General features: G+C 35.5%; 1 non-coding gene across 1 annotated transcript; it reads right to left on the minus strand.

The window, feature by feature from the left end:
* Positions 1 to 19,732: 19,732 nt before the first annotated feature.
* LOC130938096 (small nucleolar RNA R71) lies at positions 19,733 to 19,840 on the minus strand. The gene has a single exon (XR_009069276.1). It is a non-coding gene; the product is annotated as a small nucleolar RNA R71 (small nucleolar RNA).
* Between the last annotated feature and the right edge of the window lie 530 nt (positions 19,841 to 20,370).

Consider the following 20,370-nt stretch of genomic DNA (forward strand, 5'->3'; position numbering starts at 1 on the left):
CCAAGATACACCACAACCAGTGAACGAGAAGTTTCCAGATGAACACCTCCTCCAAATCCAGCAAGCACCTTGGTTTGCTGACATTGCAAACTACAAGGTGGGAAGAAAGAATCCTCAAGAGTTCACCAAGCAACAAGTAAAGAAGCTGTGTAATGAAGCCAAGATGTTCTTATAGGACGAGCCATTCTTGTTCAAGAGGTGTGCAGATGGGATGATTAGACGCTGTATCCCTGAAAATGAGATGAGAGACATATTGTGGCACTGTCATAGTTCAGCTTATGGTAGACATTTTGGGCTAGAAAGAACAGTTGCTAAAGTGCTTTAAAGTGGATTTTATTGGCCAACTATATTCAAAGATGCCAGAGAATTTGTGCACCAATGTAATCAATGTCAAAGAGCTGGAGGGTTAACAAAGAGGAATGAAATGCCTCAAAACTTCATTCTGGAAGTGGAACTATTTGATCTCTGGGGTATGGATTTTATGGGCCCCTTTCCTTCATCATATTCCTTCAAATACATTCTGGTGGCAGTGGAGTATGTCTCCAAATGGGTGGAGGCTATAGCCACAACCACCTGTGATGCACCAATTGTCCTTCAATTTCTTAAGAGACACATCTTCACTAGATATGGAGTGCTTAAAGGCCTTATCAGTGATGGTAGCAGCCATTTTTGTAACAAACAAATAGAAAAATGGCTCCACAAATATGGAGTAATTCACAAAGTGGCCACATCATATCACCCTCAAACTAATAGCCAGGCTGAATTGGCTAACAGGGAGCTGAAAAGAATCTTGGAGAAGACAGTTGGGGTCACAAGGAAAGACTAGGCAAGAAAACTAGATGATGCACTATGGGCCTATAGAACCGCATTTAAAACTCTATTTGGGAAGTCACCTTTTCAGCTCATTTATGGCAAATCCTGTCACCTTCCTGTAGAACTCGAACATAAAGCCTTCTGGGCCACCAAGCTCCTCAATCTTGACTCCCAAGCAGTAGGACAGAAAAGGCTGTTGCAACTCAATGAACTGGATGAATTTAGGTTGGAGGCCTATGAGAATGCAAAGATATAAAAGGAAAGAGCTAAAAAGTAGCATGACAAGAAAATCTTGAAAAGGGAGTTCAAACCAAGACAACAAGTACTCTTATATAACTCCAAGCTCAAGGTTTTTCCTGGGAAACTCAAGTCCAAATGGATTGGTCCTTACTTGGTGACAAAGGTTCTCCCTTATGGGAGCCTTGAACTTCTGAATGAAGCCACAAAAGACACATTCACAGCAAATGGTCACAGAGCCAAGCATTACCTGGGAGGATCTTAGAACAAAGAAGAAAGTATTCATGAGCTGAGATGAACAAGGATGAAGGACGTCAAGCTAATAACGATAAAGAAGCGCTTGTTGGGAGGCAACCCAACCTAAGGTAGTTTTCTTTCATAGTTTTCTCATAAAGATTCAAGAGTTCCCCAGTATTGCAAGGAATTAAGTTTGGTGTTGCACACCAAAAGGAGGAAAAAGGGGTGAATGTGTGATTTTAAGTTTGGTGTCCCACCAAGATTTGATGGAAAGACACTATATCCCTTTGAAGAACATCAGCAGTCATAATTCTAAAGCAACCAGGGAAATTTCTTGACAGCTGCTCGCTAGTTTATTTATTAAAATCACAAGGTTTCATGCATATGATTAAGCTTACTATGGTAGCAAGGAACTAAGTTTGGTGTTCCCACAACAAAGTAAGTTCAAGAACCCACAACAATTCATGCATGTGAACCATTTTCTTAAGTGCTTGGGGTGAAAGCAACTTCCAATGATTATGCAGGAAAGCATTCAACCTCTTAAAAGAATCATACATCATCAACAAAAGAAATACAAAAGTTATAGATGATGATGACAAAAAGGAAGGCTTGAAGACATCCCCAAAAGGTTTTATTGTCATTTAATTCCTTTTGCTTTGAAATGTTCCAAATTGGACGTTTCTGTATACCCTGCTGCTTAGGCTAATTAGTGCAATTTCTGATGGCTGCTAAGTGTTCTAGTATAAGTGCTTGCTTTATTTTCATTTGCTTGAATGTTTGTCTTGTATCCCCTTTTGCACAATAAAAGAAAAGGTTAAAACAAAAGCTGTAAAAGTCTGATATGGTAAACATTAGAATAAGGATTAGTGGTGGTAATTGCTTGATTAGTAGATAAGCTCAATAATAAAAGCTGCAAGGTAGAATGTCTCTTTCAAGTGGAGACTTAGTTGTTGTTATGAACCTTCAATTAATAATTATCCTTAGAAGAGAAGAAAAAAAAAAAGAGAAAGAAAAGCCAAGAATTGGCAACAAACAATTGAAAGAAACAAAGAATAAAAGCTAGACACCAATAGCTTGAACCTTAAGACATATGCCTGTGGTGTCTTTGTACTAAGATCTGCTTGGATGATTAGGTCCTAAAGAGTGTTTCGACACTTGGTACTTGGGTTAACTAACCCGGATTATCGACCAAAAGTCCACTATCAAGAGCAACCTAGTTACAAGACATTTAGTAACCCAAAGAGGTGCTGGACATGAATGTTCTTAGAAAGAATTGTGAGCTAAGTGTCTGTAGTGAAGAGGTGTTGATTGAAAATGAACCAAAGAGCTTATGCAACACTTGACACTGAGCTACATATGAAAAATAAGTTTCTAAAGAAAAGGAAAGAAAGAAAATCTCACAAGGACCAATACAGAATAAGGTCTTGTAGCAACAACTCTAGTTAACACTCACAGGGACATCTCATATTTGAAAGTTGACAATAATTGAGCTGCATTCTGTCTGCATAAAACCCCATGAGCCAAATTCACTTACTAACTAATAAGGACACATATATGCTTATCTGTTTTGATGCCTTTTTCTTACTTTAGTGCTTGCTTGGGGACAAACAAGATTTAAGTTTGGTGTTGTGATGACAAGTCATCTTATACTAGTTTTACAAGCATTTTTTTACTAGTTTCTATTATGTTTTATGCACTTTCTTGCAAAATAAGTAAGTAATTAGAGTGGAATTTCATGTTTATCTTGACTTAATCATACATTGTTAATTTTATACAAAATCATGAGATTTATGCAAGAATTAGATGATTATTATGAATGATGCAAAACCTTATGATTTTGGTTAGGCTTTGATTGCATGTTTGATTGATGATAGGTGAAAAAATGCAAGGGAGAAACAAAGAAGGAAAAAGTGCAGGAGAACGCTACATTCATTTCATGAATGCTACGTTCACAAGTGACGCACACGCGTACAAGGTGCTTACGTGCAGGATGGCACTTTTGGAGATCCACGCGTACGCATGCATTGAGAAGAAGAAGAATTTTCATTGATTCATTGAGAAGGTGCGCATGCGTGGAAGGAGGATCAGCGTTCACCAGCAATGAACACTACGTTCACTCTGAATGAACGCCTGTGATACTTTCAGAATTGGAATTTGAATTTGGTCACCGACGCGCACGCCTACATGACGCGCACGCGTTGATGTGACAAAAGTGGTGGTTGGCGCAAACACGTACATGATGCTGGAGCGAAGAAATGATATTTTACCATCTACGTGCATGCGCAAAAGGCGCACACACGTGAGGAGCGTTCATGGCGCGAACGTAGCGTTCAATTAATGAACGCTACCAAGGGACACGCACGCATGCAGGGTACGCGCAAGCATGGCTGAGACTAAAAATAGTATCGACGTGCACGCACGTGTTACGATCACGTGTCGATGGTGCAACAATGCAAGGGACGCGCACGCACACAAGACGTGCACGCGTCGGTGACTGAACGCTACGTTCTCTTTGAGAACGCTACGTTCGTCTGATGCTGCATAGAAGTATCTGATCTGACCCACTTCATCAAAAGCCAAAAAGCCCACTCCAAGTACTTGGATGACTGAATTAGAAAGTGTTGATGACATGTCATCATGTCATGTTTTTCTATGCTTTTTCATACAAGAAATTGATGATTTGTGCTTAAATATTGAATGCGTTTGTTTTTAATTGGTATATTTCTTTGATCTTTTGATTTTATAAATTTTGTAGGAAATAAGAAGAAAAAGAAGCAAAAAAAAAAACACAAAATAAGCTAAAAAGAAGTAAAGAGAAATTTTGGGGCACATTTTGGAGTTGAAGCATGCTTTGGAACCTTAGGCCACGCTTTTAAAAGCGTGGCCCATGACCATGAAGCCTTGGCCTTATTATCATGAATTATCATATGCATGCATGCATTATTATGCCAATGGATAATGAATTAAATGAATGCACGCTACCTTGGCTTATTCACGTTAGTATTATGCCATATTCATTAAATGAAAACATTGGCATTAGTAATTAATAAGGCCATGGAAGCATACATGAAACATTCATTATCAATTGGCAAATAAGCAATTCAAGCTCACGTTAATACATTACATTACTAAGTAATATAATAAGAGCATGCATTAGTCAGTAAAGCATTTCATGAATGAATGCACGCTAGCGTTCATTAAATGTAACGGAGCGCTCATCCATGCAAGAAAGGGAGCGCTACGTTAATTTTGTTCACTTTTTCGTGACCTCTTGCCAAGCAAAACAAGGAAAGCCAAGCGCGCAAGAGAAAGCAAGGAGCGCTACGTTGCAACTCCCAACTGAGCGCTACACCAAAAGGGAATGCCAAGGGAAGAAAAGGCCCACGCCAGGGCTCGAAGAGGGAACCAACGCATGCCGAGGAATAGCGCTCACTAAGGGAGCATGACGTTCACTTATTGAATGCTGGGAGAGGCTCGAAAGGAGGCACACAAGGCATGTGGAGCGCTACGTTCACAATGAGCGCTCCACTGGAAGCATGCCCCAACCCATTTTTAAACAAATGCCTCCTGACCTATGCAAGGAAATACCATCCGGATCCACTCCTTCAAATCCAAAGCAAGAAAAGTCCATGGACATCACTCAAAAGCACAAGAAACAATTAGATTAGGAATTTCATTTTCATTGTAATTTGTTTTTAATTTCAATTTTATGTTTTATTTTGTAAAAAACCTATAAAAAGACATCAATTTGATTTCATTGAAAAAAGGCTAGCTCTGCTAGAGAGCATTCGGAGTAGAATAAAGAGCTCTCTTGGAATCATTTTAATTTTTATGCACTTTTACATTTCAAGTATTGCAATTCAATTTCACAGTTTCATTTTCATTGAGCTTAATTTACTCTACTGCACATTTACATTCTACAATTTTACAATTGAGCTTGCTGCAAATCTGAATTTACTTTCATGCAATCTAATTCTTTTGCAATTGTTCTTCATTTTACAATTCTTGCTGTGATCTGAATTTACTCTTCCTGCAATTTAAATTTCCAGTCACATATTCTCAAGATCTCTTCAATTGCTTTCTTTTCTGCTTTCCTTAATTTCCAACACCCAGCCCCCTTTACATTTGATGCAATTTACTTTTCTTGCTCTTTAAGCTTCTGCCAATTTAAGCTTCTGTCCAATTTACTTTCTGCAACTTTAAATTTCTTGTCATTTACATTATATTGCTTCAATTTTCACTCAAATCATCAATGTTAGCTTGACTAGACTAATCACCCACTAAAGTTGCTTGATCCATCAATCCCTGTGGGATCGACCTCACTCTAAGTGAGTTTTACTACTTGATGCGACTCGGTACACTTGCCGGTGAGTTTTGTGTGGAAATCTAATTTTCACTCATCTAGTTTTTGGCGCCGTTGCCGGGGATTGATTTAGATCGACAATGATTAAGTGGGTGAGAAGTCTAGATCAAGCATTTTCTTTGTTTTTGTTCTCTGTTTTAAGCTGACAGCAATGTGTTTGAATTATTGCCTCACTAAGAAATTCCTCTTTGAGACATGAATTTCAATTTTCATTGGTGTTGTGCTTTACAAAATTCAAATGGTGTTCAACTCATCTTATGATCAAACAATATTTATGGGATATTACCCACCATCACCAATTTGTAATGGTAGCTGGGAATATCACCAAGAAAATACAAATTCTGAGCACTTTAATCCATGGAGATTTGCTTCAGAGACACAAGATGAGCAAGAGAATCATATGGGATATTTTCCTCCACCACAAAATGATGCAAGTCATTATTCTAATGGTGGATGGGAGTATCACCAAGAAATGATAAATGATCAAGCAAATCACATGAGATATTGTCCAGAACCACAAAATGATTTATGTCATTACCCTCATGGTAGCTGGGCATATCAACAAGAGTATGAACAATCAAGTGAAATGAACTATTTCCCAGAGCCACAAAGTGACTCATATTGCTATGATACTGACATAAATTGTGGCTAGAAAGGGAAGTTCAATGTTTCATCTTTTGTTCATCAAGGAACATCATCATTTGATTGTGCTGTCAATGCATACATGGAAAATTGTTCCCCAATGCCACAAGATGATTCATATTGTGATGAATTCAAAAATTCTTCAAGTTGTGCTTGGGAGAATCAAAATCAAAAAGCATTTGACAATTCATACTCCACTTATCAAGAGCTATCATCACTTGAGCAAACCTTCAATTCATTCATGGAAAGATGTCAAACCTCACCTCCCAGTTTTTTATCTAAAAATTCTTCATCACTTAACTATCCCTTGACACAAAATCTCTTCCAAAACTCACAATCTACACAAACTTCCATGAACCAAAGCCTCTCAAGACTTGAAACCATGCTTGAAAGATTTGAAAGGGAAGCACAGAGGTCCTAGAATGACCAAGAGAACTCCCTAAAAAACATGGAAGTGCTGCTAAATCAAATGTTAAGTGCAAAGGAATGAGTGGAGGAGCAAGAAAGTGAGGAAGACACTCAAGAGAACTTACACTCAATTGAAGCAGAGAAGTGCATAGAGGAAGGGCTCATGGAATAACCGATTCAAACGGCTTTTGATGAAGAAAACACCCCAACAATCACACAACCACCAATTCTTGATATCCAAGAAGTGAAGGCAACTAACAAGAGCACCAATCCTACCCCTAATCCAACAAGCAAGCTCAATCAAGCCATTAACAAAAGAAAGCTTGCTGAGGAGAGACCAAGACAGGGGACACCAGCTGGTTCATCTCTCCCCTTGAGGTCATTCCACTTAAAAAACTGGAAGAAGAAGAAGAAAGTGAAGAACAACATGTCAAGCTAATGACACTAAAAGAGCGCTTGTTGGGAGGTAACCCAACCTTAGGTAACATTTCATTTCTCTACTTGGTTTGCCTTGTCTCTATGCTTTGTTTAAATTGCAATAAATTGGCATATGATTACATTTGATGTTTGGTGTTACCTTGCAACAATTTATTTTCAATCCCTCTGGATGATTGCATCAATTCTAATTGAAAGTGTCACACTAAGATTCTAAGTTTGGTGTGCCACTTATTTTTCTATGCAAGTCATTTAGCAACACCACTTGTCTGCATAATCATAATGCCTCTGCAAAGTTATCTTTCTTTTGGTTTAACATTTTTATTGTTATCTTTGGTTTAGTCAATTCTTTGTTTTCTTTTATGCTTTCATTTAATTTGCTCTTTGACTGTATTTTGTTAAATACCTCACCAAGAAATTCTTACTCATGACAGATTCTTGACTTGGTGATTGTATTTAACATACAACAGTTTCATTTTCTTAGTTTTATTTCAAATAAATTGACATGTGATTGCATTCTAAGTTTGGTGTTGCTATGCAACAAAATTTGTTTCCAATCCATACTAGATACTTGCATCAATTCCAAGTGAAAGTGTCACACTACGTTTGGTATGCCACTTATTTTCTTAATGCAATGTATCATGCATGATGATAGGAATTTTCGACGGTATAGAATTTCTCTAATGAGATCTCATTGCAAGTATAGTTTCTAAACCAATCAATAATCCTTTCATACAAAAATTTGTTTGTCACAAGTAACAAACCCCTAAAATCTATAAACCGAAGTATTTAAACCTCGGGTCGTTCTCCCTAGGAATTGCAATAAAGTGTCTTGTTATTGGTTATAAGGTATGTTTGGGGTTTTTGAGATTTTTGACAAGAAATATAAATGGCAAAGAAAATAAACTAACAACTAACAAGCTCTTGGTAAGGTATGAGAATTAGAAGTCCTATCCTAGTTATCCTCTCTAATTGTGACAACAAATTGTCCATTGCTCCCACCTAGTTAACCTCTAACCATGGAGGAAAGTCAAGTGGATGAATCAATTTGATTCCTCAAGTCCTAATCAACTCCTAAAGGAACGACTAGCTTTAGAGGCATTCAAATCAATTAGCAACTTCTAATTATCAATCAACAAAGGAATTAGATAACTCAAGAGTCACTAATTACTCTACCTAGGCCAAGAGGAACAAAATCTATACTAAAATCCAACCAAGCATTTTATCAAACACTTAGAAGGCATGAAAGAAAAACATAGTAAATTGACAACAACAATGAAATCTAACAACGATTATTGCAAGGAATTTATAACAACAATCAAAAGAAACACAATTATTATGAATTACCTCAAATTGAATTGAAAGAAAATAGAAGGAACAAGAGTAGATGTACAACAAAGCATAGAAACAACACAAAGGAAATTACAACAAAAGAATAGAAGAATGCTGAATATAACAACAAGGAATTGAAGAGTAGAAGTAGAAGAAGGCATGAATTAAAACCTAGATCTAAGAACTAAACCTAATCCTAATCCTAATCCTAGAGAGAAGTGAGAGCTTTTCTCTCTAAAACTAACTCTAAACTAATCCTAATGTGAATGAATGAGCTAAAGATGCCAATTCCCTTCAATCCTTGGTCCTTTAAAGCATTTTGGCGCCAAAATTGGTTGCAACTGGGCTCACAGCTTCTCAGAAATCGCTGGGCATGTTTTCTATTTAAAAATCACGTGCGGCCTTCGGCGTGTTGGCGCACGGTGCGCATACGCGTCCATGGAGCATTTTGCAATCCGCGCATAGGCGCATAGTGCGCGCGCGCACCAATGGGCTTTTTTCCAAATCATTGGCTTTTCATGATTTCTCCACTTTGTATGCTTTCCTTTCACTCCTTTGATCCTTCCCTAGCCTTTTCAACCTGAAATCACTTAACAAACAAATCAAGGCATCTAGTGGAATCAAAGGTGAATTAAAATCAACTATTTAAGGGAGAATCACAAAATCATGCTATTTCATTGAATAAATGTGAGGAAAGGTTAACAAAATGCTCTAAATTCAACACAAGATAAACCCTAAAATTGGGATTTATCAGCCTCCCCAAACTTAAACCAAGCATGTCCTCATGCTTAAACCAATAATGAAGTAAAGGGCATGACATTTATTCAATGGAACTAAACTATATGCAACCTATCTAAATGCAACTATCTAAATGAATGCAATTGCTTGGTCAAAATAAACCAATTCCCAAGAACCATATATGCACAAGGGCTAAGGACTAGCAAGTCTAACCCACAATCGAATTGAGTTATTAAATATTTTTACAAACTTGCATGAAAAGTGATGATTGTAGGTGGAAACATGTAATCGAGCAATCGAACCCTCACTGGACGTGTTTGCACTCTATTCGCTCAAGTGTTTAGGGTCGATTCACTCAATTCTCCACTAATCCTGCTTTCCAAGATTTGTTCTTCTTCTAACAATCAACATTTATTCCATGCATCCATACAAGTATCATGAAGTCTTTTCATTGGTTGTAATGGGGCTAGGGTCAAGGTAAGGTTGCATATATAGTCAAGTGGACTAAAGATTTGAATCTTTGATCAACTTAAACTTCCCACCTAACCTATAACAACCTATACAATTAAGTACTAATCTAACTACCCATTCTTCACTTTTTTCACCACTACAAGAAAAACACCCATTCAGGTACACTTGAAAAGTGTAGCCAAAAGTGAAAAAAATGATGCCTTAGACTACGGCTACGCTTTTTGGGCTACAGCTACGCTTTTTGGGGTGATTCCTATTTGGCCGTTGCCTATTCTCAAAGGCTACGCTTTTCTGCACCAAAGGCTACGCTTTTGCCGTTTGGGAATAGGGTGCGCTTTACAAGTGAGCTGTCCAGGACCAAAGGCTACGCTTTTCAGCTTTCATTTTTACCAGAATAGGCTACACTTTTCAATGCTACTGCATCACTTGTAAAGCGTAGCCACGTTGTATACCATAGCTACTCTATATAAGTGTAACCTTAAGTCCCTCATTATTTTTTTTAAAATTTTCTGCACATATATATATATTCTAATAGTTTTTTTTCTATAACCTAATATTTAGTAATATGATTATATATAATCTTGCATTTTAAATTAAATTAGTCAAATATTATAAAATAAAAATAAGTACACTATAATACTATATAATATTCTTCAAATAATAAAAATTATCCTTAAACAAATATATTTATAATGAACCAAAAGTATTAGAATGATCATAATTTTGAATATTCATACATCTCTTATTAAAATAAAAAGAAGATAAGTAAAATTAAATTAGCTTCTACAAAATAAATAGAGCTATCCCTTAGCACATCTATAATACACTGCTCTTTATATAATTGTTTTCGTGAATAGAAATATACTAGTCCAAGAACTTAGGCCCTCTATTAATTAGTTCTTCCTTTGTCTCTCTAGCATTAGCCTTCCACCAAATATACTCGTTGCTATTTATCTGAAAACAATAAAAAGTCACTTAGCATAAAGAAATGCGCCATTTTGTACCAAACCACAAGAGTTCTTAAATCAATTGTAAAAAGCAAAAATTGTACAAATATAGAGCAACACCATGCACTTTTGCGCCAAATAGAAACTGAAAATAGAGAAAATAAAATTGAAGCCTATGCAAATTAATTCCTTAATTTGAAAGCATGATAAGGAGTGAAGCAAAAGACAGATACTAACCAGCAACATTGACAAACTTGACAAAGACATTAAAATAAATGAGCACTAAATTTTAGTAATCATAATTATTTATACTCTAACTATATCATAATTGCAAATTGAGCAAGTAATATAATATAATTTGAAATACTAACAACAAAAATAGCAGAAAGCACTTCTCCAAAAGAACTTTGTACAACAGTAACAAGGGTGTACCTTGGGACAACTGGGGCAAGAACAAGTGCAGGATTTTGGGAGAATGCACCAGTTTCCGAAATATCAGAACTGCATGGCCTGCAGCAGTAACACAAATAAAATTAGGAATCGCTCAGAGTTTCAATCTTCAAAGCTAAACAATATTAACATACTATTCATATGTGAATCAAAGAAAGAAATGTATAGTTACGACAACAACATTGAAGAGTGTAATAGGATTAAGGTTAATAACTCAGTGTAGTACTACAATTAATAGTCAATACCTAAATGCTGAAGTAGGACATTACCTAAATGTTGATTGAATAACATAAACATTTGGATATATTTTGCACAGATCATGCTGACCAAGCTTTGTGCGAATATGTTGCACGATCAAATCAATGGCAACATGATTATCACCTCCCCGAGGAACGGTCACATCAGCATACTTCTTTGACGGTAGAACAAAATCATCAAAGGCAGGCTTAACAAACTTTGTGTACTGCAAAATCAACATTGTAGGCAGTAAGATATAAATCTTAGAAGTGATTGTTCACATTTTGTTTGAAAATAAGGATATCCTAACATCCATAGGCTTGTCTAACTAATCTCAATAAATTCTCACAGCATTACAGCTAATACAACCATATCATTTCACTAATTCCTTTAGCCTATTTCACATTAATACATGCATATCCCATTAATTCTATACCTTACTCAACTTCCCCTCTTAGATCAAACTACTCTTCATACATATCAACTCACATAGTCTAGCATATAACTTATCAATCCAAATCTCATGATTCAAACTTATTAAAAAATATATATAAGAATTCATACTCATTATTAGCCTAGGTGCAATTAAACTGTGGTTACTGAGAATATTGTTGGCAATACCTGTTCAAGAACAGAGTTTATGTCCCTCCCTCGCTCCACTGTGTCACGTCTAATCCTACGAGCTAGTCTCACATTAGCATCTGCAAAAAATAGATAGTTAAAGATAAAACAAGAGTTAATAATGAACAAGGGAAAAGCTTTCATACAGTGTAAGAATAATAGATTTTGTATAATGCATAGTGATATTCAAACCTAAGCTGGCAGCCAATTTAATAGGGAAAGTTTCCAGTTCAATTTATTTTTTAAAAGCACTTGCATAAATGCAATTCAAAACAAGAAGACGTTAGAGATAGAAATGGAAATTTTCCCAATAAATTCCCAGTATTTTATAAAAATACATGACATGCGATAGGACATAAAAAACAAACCTGTGTTAACAAAGATCTTCATGTTCATTAAATCCCGGACATCCTGATCATGGAATACAAGAATTCCCTCCAATATAATGACATCAGAAGCATTGACCTGAGCAAAAATTAGAGACGGCAAATCAAAAACCATAAAAAATACAAAATTTATTGCCACAGTAATTGTCTAATACATTTGAATGCTCATAAAATATAAAATATGGTAAATACTTCAACAGGTGCAAAATGTACTTATATTATGTAGGACTTCATGAACTAAGTTCATCTACTGCTGTATGCATGAAGTAAGACTATCAAGGAAACAACAGAAATGTTTTTACATTACCAACAATTAGGACATTACCAATAATTTAGAATGTCACTTAGAAACTTTTTTGAATTTGGCAAAACCAAAATATATACACATTGAAAAACCTAAGCAATGTGCATTAAGAGATTCAGAATTTGCATTAAGAAAATCATATCCAGAGAAGCTAACGATACTAAAAAGAGAAAAATATTGGTACTGATCATAAGTTCATAATACCAAAATAGCAATGGTGTTTTCTTCAGTGTTCTTTCCCACCCTCAACCTTGCTATGTCTTCTTCTCATTCTTGTTATGTTTCCTCCAATAAGTACTATTACAGATACAGAAGGAGAAGGACACAACACAAGAAGAAGAACAGTGAGAGTGAGAGGTAGCAGTAGCAGTAGTAGTAGCAGCTCCTCCAATGAAAAGGACAAAGAAGATTCACATTATAAAAATATTCCGAGCATCAAATCGTTGTATCTGGAACAAATGGGAACTACAAAAATTAAAAGGGAAAAAGGATTATAATCAATAAAGCACAATAGATTGAAGCTATATACTAAGAGAAATGAATAAACAATAAAACCCTGAAGAAATATAAGTTACTCATATTATTAATGTATAAATAGGAGTGTAAGTCTTGTTCCTAAAACACAATCAATAATATTGCTACTTGATATGAAAAATCAAATGTTTCTTCACTATATAGTAGTAGAAAAATACTAATCTACCACTTTATAGACACAAACACAATCAAAACGTAGCTTATCTTTAAGCAGTCTAAAGAACATAAAAATACACTGAAACAAATAAATTGCTTGTCTTTTAAGCACCAAAATTTTTAAAAAGCAGAGATGCACAAGTTTCTTGTCTTTCAAGTACTAAAAATTCTAATATGTAGTATTTACAAAGGCCTGGGAGAAACCTTCATTACTTTGTTCAACCCCACAAAATTTATGGTTTTTCTTTGCATACAAGTGAAATATTGTTGATTTTGAAATTTTAATTATGAAGGCAACAGCATAACTAGTGAGGTGTTTTTCAGTGCATGTAATTCCTAACATTTGTAGGTGAACTAAATTGAAATCTCAACTCTTAGCATTGCTTAGAAATTGTGCAAGATTGCAAATTACCATTTTCACTAACAATAACGACTCAGAAATTCCCTTTGTTAACCACATGCTACTTAACAGTTAAATCTTATACGTATACTCCATATTAGTAACCATAGAAACACAAGGCTCAAGTCTACAATTGACTGAGTATGAAAGAAACTATCCTCACTATATGTAGTAAAAGGCTTAATGTGATAGAAATTATAGCACACAACTAACTAAAGGTACTTCCCTCAGAAGTAAGGGCTGGAAGATCAATAAGATAAGAAAAGCATAACCAACTTACTATACAAGTGAAAGATAATCATTAGAATCTATCAAAATTGTAGAAGTTTGGGGCAGGCCCCAAACCATTCAAGAAGAAAAAGAAAATTACCTTTCTGAAGCATGATCCCATCATCAACTGAACTATCAACTTCATTACCACTGATACCAGTACCATATCCTAAACCAGTCAAGCTTGATGAGTAACTAGGCATTGGAAACTCTTCCAGAATTCTAAAGTGTGACCAGTGAATCCCATCAAAGTCATCATCTTTTCCAAATTCCTGAGAAGGGTACTACTCAAAAAGTGATTATTGTGAATTCAGAAAGAGACAAAATAATGGGTTAAGATATGGTGGCGTCAACAAAGAGTATAGCAGATTATTGTACCAAAACCCCCAAATTGAAACCTAAAATCAGAACCTTAACCTCACGAATGAAGAAAGCTTTCAGTTGAGCGCAGAGTCTTCGTGATGTGACCACGCAGCGAAGAGAAGCGACGATGAAGATGAATGGGGAAGATGAGTGAGCGCAGAGTCTTCCTGGAGTGCTGAGTAGTGACGCTATCAGTGGTGAGTGGTGATGGCAAATGCTTTTCTCTAATTTGGGGGTGATGACGATGGTGAGGGCGGCGCAGCGACGGTCAGTAGTGCAGCAATATGGAGAGTGGTAAGTGCAGGTGAGTGGTGCATGGGGGCGACGACGGTTAATGGCGAGAGTGAGAGGGTCAATGACGAGAGCGAGAGTGAGAGGGTCAATGGCGAGAGTGAAGAGAGTGAGTGGGGGACGACGATGTGAGCTTTGGAGGTAGGGTTTCTTTCTTGCGACGGTGCAGTAAGTGACCTTTCCAGGGTTTCTGAAAGGGGACGATGAAGGTGCTTTGGATTGAGTGAGATTTGGAGGGAATAATGGATAAAAAATTTTACTTAGTAAAAACTTTACTAAATGTCATCAGTTTTCTTTCAGGAAAAAGAAGGAAAAATTTTACTAAGTGTTAAGTTTTTTGCTCTATATACATTAGGCATCACTTTTAAAACGCACCCAAAACTTAACAAATAGGCTACCCTTTAAAAGCGTCTCCTTTGATACGAAAAGTGAACCTATCGATATCAACCTACGGCTACACTTTATAAGTGATTTCTATAATACCTAAGGCTACGCTTTTTAAATGATGCCGTATTTGTGTATCCTTTTCTCTTATAAAAAGGCAACACGGAGAAAAGCATATTCTAGGCTATGCTTTTCAAATGTAGCTTAAAAAAAGTGTGGCTGAATGGGTATTTTTCTTGTAGTGCACATACTCGTGCATTCTATTTTCACTTCACAAAACATATGCATTGACTTTTATTGAACTTTACTTTGGGGCATTTTGTCCCCTTTTTATTGCTTTCTTTTTTTTCTTTCCTTTTCTGTTTTTTTTCTTTCTTTTTCTATATTTTTTTCCATATTATATTTTTTCTTTTTCTTTTGTTTTTTTTTGTTTTTCTCATTTTTCTTTCTTTTCTTTCTATATACAAGAACATCAATGCATAAGGTCTAGCATTTGATTAATACATGAGCATGCACCCGATCCCCAAATATAAAAATACAAAACTACCCTTTTATTCACCCAATGTCCCAAGTTTTCCCACACTTGAAGGTTACACACTCACACTAGCCTAAGCTAATCAAAGATCCAAATTAAGGACATTTATTGTTTTTCGCTTCAAGGCTTGTAATGTGCTAGAATTAAGAACATGTGGGTTAATCGTAGGCTCAAATCGGCTAACAATAGAAGATAAAAGGTAAGGCTTTTTGGGTAAATGAGCTAATGAAATGATGGCCTCAATCATATAAGTGTCTACACAATATAATGGACATAAAGAATCAAACAAATCAAAGATTACAATCATAGAAAGAGAATAATGCACACAAGAGGAAAAATAAGAGGTTATAAGATGTAACCACACCATTAGGCTCAAATCTCACTTGCTTGTGTTCTTAGCTCAAAAACATGATCCACAATATATATATAGTTCAAGCAAGTTCTATGAAAAAGTTTTTCACTCAAATCAATTGAGGTGCCTGATGAGCGGATAATTTATACGCTTTTTGGCATTGTTTTTGCATAATTTTTAGTATGATTTAGTTACTTTTTAGTATATTTTTATTATTTTTAAAAAAAATTCACATTTCTGGACTTTACTATGAGTTTGTGTGTTTTTCTGTGATTTCAGGTATTTTCTGGCTGAAATTGAGGGACCTGAGCAAAAATCGGATTCAGAGGCTGACAAAGGACTGCTGATGCTGTTAGATTCTGACCTCCCTACACTCGAAATGGAATTTTTGGAGTTATAGGAGTCCAAATGGCGCGCTCTAAATATCTTTGGAAAGTAGACATCGAGGGCATTCTAGCAATAAATAATAGTTTATACTTTGCCCGAGTTTAGGCGACGCAAACTGGTGTTTAAAGCAAGTTTTCTGCCATATTCTGGCATTAAATGCCAGAAACAAGTTGCAAAGCAGAGTTAAACACCAAAAACAAGTTACAAACTGGCGTTTAACTCCAAGGAAGACCTCTACACATGAAAGCTTCAACGCTCAGCCCAAGCACACACCAAGTGGGCCCGGAAGTGGATTTCTGCATCATTTACTCATTTCTGTAACCCTAGTAACTAGTTTAGTATAAATAGAACTTTTTACTATTATATTAGGGATCTTTGGATGAGCTTTTGGAACATCTTTGATCATTGTTAGTCCATAGATATTGGGGGCTGGCCTCACGGTCATGCTTACCTTATTTTCACTTATGTATTTTCAACGGTGGAGTTTTTACACACCATAGATTAAGGTGTGAAGGTCTACTGTTACTCGAGTATTAATGCAAAGTACTACTATTTTCTATTCAATTCATGCTTATTCTTGTTCTAGAATATCCATTCGCACACAAGAACATGATGAATGTGATGATTATGTGATACTCATCACCATTCTCACTTATGAACGCGTGATTTATAACCACTTCCGTTCTACATGAAGACAAGCTTGAATGTATATCCCTTGGATTTCTAATCAACGATTCACATCGATTCCCCTCTGACAATAGGGCATCTGAATCCGAGATCAGAGTCTTCGTGGTATAGGCTAGAACCCATTGGCAGCATTCTTGAGATCCGGAAAGTCTAAACCTTGTCTGTGGTATTCTGAGTAGGATCTGGGATGAGATGATTGTGACGAGCTTCAAACTCACGACTGTAGGGCGTGGCGACATACGCAAAAGGATAGTAAATCCTATTCCTACACGATCGAGAACCAACAGCTGATTAGCCATGCGGGAAACCGTAGAGGACCATTTTTACTGAGAGGACGGGAAGTAACCATTGACAACAGTGACACCCAACATACAGCTTGCCATGGAAAGGAGTATGAAGGATTGGATGAAGGCAGTAGAAAAGCAGAGATTCAAGAGGGATAAAGCATCTCCATACACTTATCTAAAATTCCCACCAATGATTTACATAAGTATCTCTATCTTTATTTTACGTTTTATTTATCTTTTAATTATTAAGACTCTATAACCATTTGAAGAAGAGTGATATTACAATTGTGCGTACCAAGTTGTTGGCGGCATTGAGATCGTAATTTCGTGCACCAAGTTTTTGGCGCCGTTGCCGGGGATTGTTCGATTTTGGACAACTGACGGTTCATCTTGTTGCTCAGATTAGGTAATTTTCTTCTTTTTTTAAACATTATTTTATTTTCATAAAGTTTTCAAAAATCTTTCAAAATTTTTCTTCTTTTTCGTTCTTCTAAAAATAATTTTCGAAAAAAAAATCCAAAAAAAATTATAAAATCATAAAAACCAAAAATATTTTGTGTTTCTTGTTTGAGTCTAGAGTCAAGTTTTGAGTTTGGTGTCAATTGCATGTTTTAATTTTTCTAAAAATTTTCGAAAATTCATGCATGTGTTCTTCATGATCTCCAAGTTGTTATTGACAAGTCTTCTTGTTTGATCCTCATATTTTCTTGTTTTGTGTCTTTTCTTGTTTTTCATATGCATTCTTGAATTCTTAGAGTCTAAATATTAAAAATTTCTAAGTTTGGTGTCTTGCATGTTTTCTTTTCTTGAAAATTTTTCAAAAATAAGTTCTAGATGTTCATCATGATCTTCAATGTGTTCTTGGTGTTCATCTTGACATTCATAGTGTTCTTGCATGCATTAGTTGTTTTGATTCATGATTTTTGTGTTTTGCTTCATTTTGTTGTTTTTCTCTCTCTCCTCATTAAAAATTTAAAAATAAAAAAATATCTTTCCCTTATTTTGATTCATGTTTCTTGTTAGTCAAGTCAAGACTTCATTTTTAGAAAAATCTTATCTTTTCAAATCTTTTTCCAAAATCAAATCTTTTTCATTTTTTTTATTTATTGTTCGAAAAATTTTTAAAATTGATTTTTAAAATCTTTTTCTTAATTTTATTTCATAATTTTCGAAAACTTTACTAACAATTAATGTGATTGATTCAAAAATTTGAAGTTTGTTACTTTCTTGTTAAGAAAGGTTCAATCTTTAAATTCTAGAATCATATCTTTTAGTTTCTTGTTAGTCAAATAATCAATTTTAATTTTAAAAATCAAATCTTTTTAATTTCTTTTTCAAATCTTTTTCAAAATAAATTTCAATCATATCTTTTTAATAATATCTTTTCAATCATATCTTTTCAAACATATCTTTTTCAAATCATATCTTTTTCAAAATCAATTTCAAAATCTTTTCTAACTTCTTATGTTTTCAAAATTGATTTTCAAATCTTTTTCAACTAACTAATTGACTTTTTGTTTGTTTTACTATGTCTTATCTTTTTCAAAACCACCTAACTACTTTTCTCTCTCTAATTTTCGAAAATTCCTCACCCTTTTTCAAAATTCTTTTTAATTAACTAATTGTTTTAAATTTTAATTTTAATTTTATTTCTTCTCCTAATTTTCGAAACTAACATCATAAATAAAATAAAAACAAAAATATTTCTCTTTTCTCTTCTTAATCATATTTGAATTCTCTCTCTCTCTCATCTCCTTCTATTTATTTATTTATCTACTAACACTTCTCTTCTACTCATAATTCGAACCCTCTTCTCTTCTCTCTCTATGTTCAAATTTTTCCTCTTCTATTCGTCTTCTCTTTTACTCACATAAAGGAATCTCTATACTGTGACATAGAGGATTTCTCTTCTTTTATGTTCTCTCTTTTTTCATATGAGCAAGAGCAAGGACAAGGACATTCTTGTTGAAGCAGATCCTGAACCTGAAAGGACTTTGAAGAAGAAGCTAAGAGATGCTAAAGCACAACAATCCAGAGAAAACCTTATAGAGAATCTCGAAAAAGAAGGAGACATGACCGAACCCAACAACAATGCAAGGAAGATGCTTGGTGACTTTACTGCACCAAATTCCAACTTCCATGGAAGAAGCATCTCAATCCCTGCCATTGGAGCAAACAATTTTGAGCTAAAGCCTCAACTAGTTTCTCTAATGCAACAGAATTGCAAGTTTTATGGACTTCCATCAGAAGATCTTTTTCAGTTCTTAATTGAATTCTTGCAGATCTGTGATACTGTTAAGACCAATGGAGTTGATCCCGAGGTCTATAAGCTTATGCTTTTCCCTTTTGCTGTAAGAGACAGAGCTAGAACATGGTTGGACTCTCAACCTAGAGATAGCCTGAACTCTTGGGATAAGCTGGTCACGGCTTTCTTAGCCAAGTTCTTTCCTCCTCAAAAGCTGAGCAAGCTTAGAGTGGATGTTCAAACCTTCAGATAGAAAGAAGGTGAATCCCTCTATGAAGCTTGGGAAAGATACAAGCAATTGACCAAAAAGTGTCCTTCTGACATGCTTTCAGAATGGACCATCCTGGATATATTCTATGATGATCTATCTGAATTGTCTAAGATGTCATTGGACCATTTTGCAGGTGGATCTATTCACCTGAAGAAAATGCCTGCAGAAGCTCAGAAACTCATTGACATGGTTGTAAATAACCAGTTCATGTACACTTCTAAAAGGAATCCTGTGAGTAATGAGACACCTCAGAGGAAGGGAGTTCTTGAAATTGATGCTCTGAAGGCCATACTGGCTCAGAACAAAATGTTGACTCAACAAGTCAATATGATTTCTCAGAGTCTGAATGGATTGCAAAATGCATCCAACAGTACTAAAGATGCATCTTCTGAAGAAGAAGCTTATAATCCTAAGAACCCTGCAATGGTAGAGGTGAATTACATGGGTGAAGCCTATGGAAACACCTATAATTCCTTATGGAGAAATCATCCGAATTTCTTATGAAAGGATCAACAAAAGCCTCAACAAGGCTTTAATAATGGTGGAATAAACAGGTTTAGCAATAGCAAGCCTTTTCCATCATCCTC

This window comes from Arachis stenosperma, chromosome 6 (assembly GCF_014773155.1).
Source record: "Arachis stenosperma cultivar V10309 chromosome 6, arast.V10309.gnm1.PFL2, whole genome shotgun sequence".
Classification (NCBI taxonomy): Eukaryota; Viridiplantae; Streptophyta; class Magnoliopsida; order Fabales; family Fabaceae; genus Arachis; species Arachis stenosperma.